At 47.4% G+C, this 7,693-nt stretch overlaps 1 pseudogene; it reads left to right on the forward strand.

Moving 5' to 3' along the window:
- The first annotated feature begins 1,166 nt into the window (after positions 1–1,166).
- Positions 1,167–3,431, forward strand: LOC116625734 (annotated as a pseudogene).
- Positions 3,432–7,693: the final 4,262 nt, after the last annotated feature.

Here is a 7,693-nt window from a genome sequence, read left to right on the forward strand (position 1 = left end):
GGTAAGAGGATACCAGACTTTTTATGTGGGGACGCTGAGAAGTGGTTCATTTGAATAAATCAGCCTGGATATACTATAATCCTTGTTCTTGCCTTTTGAAGATAATTATGAATTCATGGCATTCAGACTAATTAGTTTTAATTAATTGTAATCATGATTGATGAAGGATACTTCCATTGGGCTCCTGTGTGCCTTCAGCACCCCCAGAACATGGAGAAGCACCCCTGCCTTCTCACAATGACATAGTCCAGGCCCGTAGTGCACCTTCCCTGCCCCAAAACACAAAACCAGCTCTTCTCCAGAGAGCCCTCATTCCCTGGGAATGGAGAAGAGTATCCGTGACTGCATTTTCAGTACTGGGGACACCTCTTCAATTACTGCACGCTAATTTTTGGTGCGAAACTGTTTAATGGCTACCTAAGTGATCAGGTAGAAATGATCGATTTTGAAGAGTGTGAGTTCATATTGCTATTTCCAATTTAGCTCTAACAATACTCTATAACAGGTGTCCTCAGCAAATATGGCCTGCCTGAGCGCTAGACCTGGCCCACCACTTGTTGTTGTAAATAAAGTTTTATTGGCACACAGCCATGCCCATTCATTTGCAAGTTGTCTACGCCTGCTTCCCAGCTTCCAGGACAGATTTGAGTAGTTACCATGGAGCCCCAAAGGGCAGGCAAATCCCTTTACAGAAAACATTTGCAGGGCGCCTGGGTGGCTCAGTTGGTTAAGTGACTGCCTTCAGCTCAGGTCATGATCCTGGAGTCTCAGGATCGAGTCCCACATCGGGCTCCCTGCTCAGCAGGGAGTCTGCTTCTCCCTCTGACCTTCCCTCCTCTCACGCTCTCTCTCTATCTCATTCTCTCTTTCAAATAAATAAATAAAATCTTAAAAAAAAAAAATTAAAAAAAAAAAGAAAACATTTGCAGACCCTCCTCAATAGACGCCTAACCAGATTTTTAGCCCCTCACCCAAAATATAATTTTACCTTTTTCTTTTATCATTTGGTGAACCATGTAAGTTTCTGAAGATCCTGATTATAACTTGTGTAATCTCGTATTCATTTTATCTGTCAGCATAAAATACAAGGACAGACCCTAGTAGTAATATCAACAGTCTCTACAATCCCTGTGGGTTGGAAATTAAGATCTAAGATCACAGGAGCTATGGAGGTGGGTGTGAATGACTGGCCTGCTGTTTGGTTCAGGGATTGGGCATGTGGCCAGTCCTGGCCAATGAGTGTGTATGAGATTCCCAAGGATGCTGTAACAAACTATCACCAGCACATTTACTCTCTGACAATTCTGGAGGTCAGAGGGCTGACGTGGTCTCATGGGGCTATATCAAGGTGCAGTGTTGGTTTGCAAATGGGCCCCTGTACACGCTGGGCAAGGAGAAACTGAAGGAAGGGACGGGCCATTCCAGATGGGTAGATGGGTTTATGAGCAAGGGAACATCCTTCCAAGGCTTATCTAGCACACGGCACCCGCCTGCCCCAATCTTAAAGCTTATATAGAGGCCTGAACTGAGTACCATCCAGTTGGTCGGTCTCAGCACCACCTCACTGTCTCAAGGCTGTGTCCTTGGGCAGCTTCTAACGCAGGGAAGGCCAGGGGACCACACCTTCCCAGCACAGGGGAGGGGGATGGAGCCTCCAAGTGCCCGGGTCCAGCTCACAGGTCGACCAGCACCACAACCTCTCAACGCCCCCTCCAACAGGTGGACAGGGCTGGCTCCTTCTGGAGGCTCCCTGGGAGAATCCATTTCCTGCCCTTCTCCGGCTGCCTCTGTGGTTGTCTCATTCTGACCTCTGCTTCTATTGCCCTGTCTCCTCCAACTCTGACCCTCCTGCCCACTCTTATAAGGACACTTGTCAGATCATTGGACCCTCTGGGCAATCCAGGGTCACCCTCATTGAGGGTCCTCAACTTAATCCCATCTGCAAGGTGCCTTTTGCCATGGGAGGTAACAGACGTACAGATTCTAGGGATTAGGACATGGACATCTTTGGGGGGTGTTATTCTGCCCCGCACAGGGGGAATGGAATGCTCTCAATCTTCATAGAGGCTCCCGGTGCACTGATGTGTGCATTCATTAAAGCTCAGCAAATGGGGGCGCCTGGGTGGCTCAGTCCGTTAAGCGGCTGCTTTCGGCTCAGGTCATGATCCTGGGGTCTTGGGATCGAGCCCCACATCCAGCTCCCTGCTCGGCGGAGAGCCTGTTTCTCCCTCTCCATCTGCCTGTCACTCTGCCTACTTGTGCTCTCTCTCTGTCAAATAAATAAATAAAATCTTTAAAAAAAAAAAAAAAGCTCAGCAAATGTATACCGAAGATTTATGAAAGTCATTGTAAATTTTACTTCAAAAGAAAAAATGTAAACAAAATTCACGAACTCTTTGTGAATCGTATGCTAAAGGTATGCACGCCAAATTATTCAGGGGGCAGCAGACTGATGTCTGCAAGCATGAAATGCGTCCAACACGAGTCGGAGCCATGGAGGGACGCTGAGCCGGAGAGGTGGGAGGCACAGCAGAAGGGCAATGGTAGAATTCATGTTTGGGTAGGTGGTGTGCACTGCAAAATTATTTAAACTTGGCTGTATGTTTGGAAATCTTCAAAATCAAATGCTGGTGGGGGAAAAAAAGTCAAATTGTTTTCCAGCATTTGGGGCTGGGGCTCACGCTCCCGCGGTGGAGGCCGCAAGTTCCAGGGCGGGTTCTAGCCACGGCGCATGGGGCGCATGGGGCGCGTGGGGCTCCAGCTCTGGGGCCCCCGCCCCGGCCTCAGCTAGGCCCCAAAGGCAAAGACAAGGAGGCTGTCCTCGAGGCTCCCTGGAGTCAGGTTTCCCTGCAGCTGCTGCGGGAACCACAGGCCCCAAGATGGTTTGCGGGGGGCCTCGCGTGTTCCCAGAACTGCGGGTGCGCGCTCCCCCGGCTCCACACGTTGCTTAGTCTGTTGGTGACTGGAGTCGCTGCTGGCGCTCTGGTTGCCGGGCTGATTTCCGGCCTCTGGGTGCTTGGCCTGGTCGCTGCAGTGCCGTGCATTATTTGTTTTCTTTTTAACACGATTATTCTCTTACTCGTGTTTATTGTTCTGTTTTCTGTCTGTGCTTGCTTAGCCCTGAACCAGGAACAACAGGGCCAGCTTCCGAAGTGGCTGGAACAACACAGAAGTGCTCAAAATGACGTCCGGAGAAATTTCCACTGCAGGGGGTTTTGAAGTATTACCCCAAATGACACCTGTCTGGCCAGCGCACAGCAGCTGCCCGAGCTCACGTGTGCCCCGATAATAGGAACAGACGCCAGAGAGGTTCTGAGATTTGCCGGCGGCCCCGGCTCTTCCTCAGCTGGACAGAGGTCCTGGGTGTTTGGCTGACCCGCAGACATGAGCACCAGAAAGATCCTCGCGCTAATCCTAGTGGGATCCTTTGATGAGAAAACAAGGAACATCTTTCATGTTCTGATCTCGTTCACTTTCTCCAAGCTCAGCTGACCTGTGTAAAGAAGCAGGTAAGGAAGCTGAAAAGTTACATTATCGACGGGGGGGAGTTATGTATTTGTACCTCTTTCGTTTCTCTAAATGTTTTTCTTTTTCCATTGCTGAAAAAAAAAAATCGAAACTTGTGGTCTCCGCTGAGTCTCAGTGGTACACCTGTCATGTCTACTGCGTTTACCGCGTCTGGCCCGGCGCACGGGGGCATCTCAGCATATGGACCTGCAGAAAAGCTTTGTATGGCACTATTGTGTTGCTCATATTGTGAATCTAAATATACAGCTCCCGGGGCTCCTGGGTGGCTCAGTGGGTTGAGCATCTTCGGCTCAGGTCATGATCTCAGGGTCCTGGGATCCAGCCCCAGGCTCCCTGCTCAGTGGGGAGCCTGCTTCTCCTCTTCCCTCTGCCCCTCCCCCTGCTCATGCTCTCTCTCTCTCAAATAAATAAATAAAATCTTAAAAAAAAAAGAATATGTGCAGTATCATCCCACTTATGTAAACTTTTAAAAGAGGCAAGACTACATTTATTTAGGCCGCATACTTCTGTGGTCAAACTATAAAAAAAGTGAGAAAGTAATACTCATAAATTTCAAGTTACTGACCCTGGTGGGGGAAGGGAGGACTGGGTCCAGATGGGTCTTATGGTTGGTTGCAGGGGGCGGGGGAGGGCTTCTCAGTCTGGACTGCGGGCATGTGTTGGCTTTACAATAACTTGTTAAATTATCCATTTGCATTGCATGCATTTTTCTTTCTTTTTTTAAAAGACTTTATTTATTTGACAGAGAGAGACAGCGAGAGAGGGAACACAAGCAGGGAGAGTGGGGGAGGGAGAAGCAGGCTTCCCGCGGAGCAGGAGACCCCCCCACCATGCAGGGCTCCATCCCAGGACCCCCGGGATCATGACCTGAGCAGAAGGCAGATGCTTAAGACTGAGCCACCCAGGCACCCCAGCATGCATTTTTCTGAAAATGCATTACGTTTCACAATAAAAAGCTTTTCACATATGATGTTTCAAAAAGACATCAGTCAGGCATGTGGCTCTTGATCTCAGGGTCATGAGGTCCAGCCCTACGTTGGACATAGAGATTACTTTAAAAAAAAAAAAAAAGACGTCAGTCAGTTAGATTATAACAAATTTTGGTTATAAAGCCACAATCATACTTTATTTTACATTCTCTGGAATAATAGTTCACCTACGGGTAGAGGATTTTGTTTTGTTTTGTTTTCAAGATTTTATTTTTAGCAATCTCTATGCTCAAGGTGGGGCTCAAACTCACAACGGTGAGATCAAGGGTCACAAGCTCCATGGACTGAGTCAGCCAGGTGCCCCTGGTAGAGTTTTTATTAAAGCAAATACAGGGAGTTCCAAAAGCATTAGCCATTTCAGCTTTGGTGCAAAAATGCAAATCTTTGCAGGGATTAAAGTAGGTGACCCTAGGGGCACCCGGCTGGCTCGTCAGTGGAGCATGTGACTCTTGATCTCGGGGTCATGAGTTTGAGCCCGACATTGGGTATAGTGATTACTTAAGAATAAAATCTTTAAAAAAAAATAAAAATAAGGAGATAAAGTAGGTGATGTTTGATCCACAATGTTGTACCTTGTTGTAACTGCCCTATAGAAGTTAAAAATATATCTATTATATAAATATATATTATATAAATAAAATATAAATATATAAATACATATTATATAAATACAATATACATAACTATATATAAATAAGTATATAAATTTCTGAGACATATTTCTCTTAGCAATGCATAAGGAAATATTCTGAAATGTAAGAAATAAATGTTCACTTTTAATACGTCATTTTTTAAAAGATTTTATTTATTTGAGTGGGAGAAAGAGAGAAAGTGCATGATCAGGAGGGAAGGGCAGAAGGAGAGGGAGAGGCAGGCTCCCCTTTGAGCAGGGAGTCCGATTTGGGACTCAGTCCCAGGACCCTGAGATCATGACCTGAGCCGAAGGCAGATGCTTAACGGACTGAGCCACCCAGATGCCCCAAGGTCGTCCTTTCTAAACAAATCAGGATGAAACACAAAAACCGGTGAATTGACAGTAATGCTATTTCAGGACCCAGAGGACCCATAGTTGGTCAAGGTAGTTAACCTCCTTTTGAGGTATAATTTACAGTATCTTTATTTATTTCTTCAATATCTCACACTTCCATGCCTGGCCAGAGAAGAGAGCAATGCATCTATCAATGAAGGTATTTATGTTTCCAGTTAAAAAAAAAAAAAAGGTCTTGATACATCTGAACACAAATTTTCTTACCTCACACCATACAATTGCAAAATCACAACTCTGTAGCCAGATGCTGAGGACGTCCTGTTTGACCCCAACTAGATCAAGTTCCAGAACAGGTGTAACTTCTATGGAGATAGAAATCAGGAAAATGGTTGTCTGGGGAGCGGAGGGAGCTTCCCAGGTGCCAGAATGTTCTAGATCTTGATGGGAATGCGGGCGACATAGTTTCCTGCGTTTGCCTAGACCATCCAGCTGCTCTGAGTTAGGCTCTGGGCATCACTATAAGTCAACTACATCTCAGTTAAGTTCAGCGGACCTTGAAATGTGATGTTTTTACCTGTGCTCTGGTGTCCTTTGGAAGACACAGAGGTGAGCGGTGGAAGCTGAAAGTTGAGGGCATTCCGGCCCCAGGGGTGACCATGGAAGGTCCACAGGCCGTTTGCCTCATCTAACTGACGCTTCGTGCTGTTTGCCAGCCCAACACCTGTGCGTGTTCTTGCAGTGAGTCTTTGAGAAGGTGGTAGAATTTCGCAGCCAGGGGTCTTTGAACCGCTCCCGGGCCTGTCTATGCTGGTGGTGGCCTCTAGAGGGCGCTGCTGACACAGCCCAGCCCAGGAATTCGGATTCATTTCCGGAGACTACAATTTTTAAGAAACCCTCGGTGGAGGGCAGGGTGGGATGTCATCTCCCCTATCCCACCACCCCGACTCTAGGACACCGGGGCTGTCACACAGAGATATATATCATTCACACCAAAAATCCCTGACACAAGAAAAAAAAAAAAAAAAGGAAAGGTTAGCAAAAAATTTGGGGGGAGCAACTGAAGGGGACCAAGACATGCTACCCCCAAAATATGCCACTTTGGTGTAAGAATTATTTTGAATTATTTTGAGAGCGTCTGAGCTCCTGAAATCCCTTACCTGCCTAAAAACAGAGCCTCCCATGGGGCGCCTGGGTGGCTCAGTCATTAAGCGTCTGCCTTCGGCTCGGGTCATGATCTCAAGGTCCTGGGATCGAGCCCCGCGTTGGACTCCCTGCTCTGCGGGAAGCCTGCTTCTCCCTCTCCCACCCGCCCCTGCTTGTGTTCCCTCTCTCTCTGTCAAATAAATAAATAATCTTTTAAAAAATAATAATAATAAATAAAATGAAAACAGAACCTCCCAAAAGAACTCACTCATCATAAATCCCTTCCGGGGATCAATGTCTCCTCTTGGAGAAGAGAAGCTGGCACCATTCCCAGATAGACTTTGTCACAAACTATCATATCTCCCACTTATTCTCCTGAGGGCGCATTTATCATTCCTAAAATTCATTTGCTCTCCCGTAAGTGGCTTTTCTCCCCTCCCTTTTCCCTGTTACGGTGGTATATGAGCTCTCAGATCTCACCGTTCCTTTGCACCTTCACTTCTTTCTGTGACGCCTGAGCACATCAAACTAAAAATAAGTAAAGTTGTGTGGCTCCTATTAAAATGTCTTTCATCAGTTTAATTGACAGGTCCCCGGTATAGAACCTAAGAGGGTAGAGGAAAAGGTTTGCCTCCCCCACACAACTGAAGTTTGCCAGTGACTTCAGCTGTGGGTCGATGCTTCCTGGTTCCACTTGGCTTACATTAGCCTGGGCTGAAGGTGGAAACGTCGCCAACAAGCCAGCCCTGCCTTCTCCTTGACACCCTGGCCCAGGAAGGCCCCTCCCACAAGTGGGTCAGTGACCCGGAACAGGAGGGCCCACCTAGTCAGGTGCTGGCGGACTCTGCCTGGATTTAGTCTCGTGCCCGGTCAGACCACGGGATTTGCTTGGGCATAGAATGGACTATTCACATAGCCTCCTGAGGTCACGAACTGAGTACGTGACCGGGTTTGGGGGAAGGAAGGAGAAATGTTTGCTGGAAACCAGCGGCTCTTCATGAAATTCTCACTCCCAGTCGTGGCGGTCAGTGGTGCTGAGATCACT

This window comes from Phoca vitulina, unplaced genomic scaffold (assembly GCF_004348235.1).
Source record: "Phoca vitulina isolate PV1807 unplaced genomic scaffold, GSC_HSeal_1.0 scaffold81, whole genome shotgun sequence".
Taxonomy (NCBI): domain Eukaryota; kingdom Metazoa; phylum Chordata; class Mammalia; order Carnivora; family Phocidae; genus Phoca; species Phoca vitulina.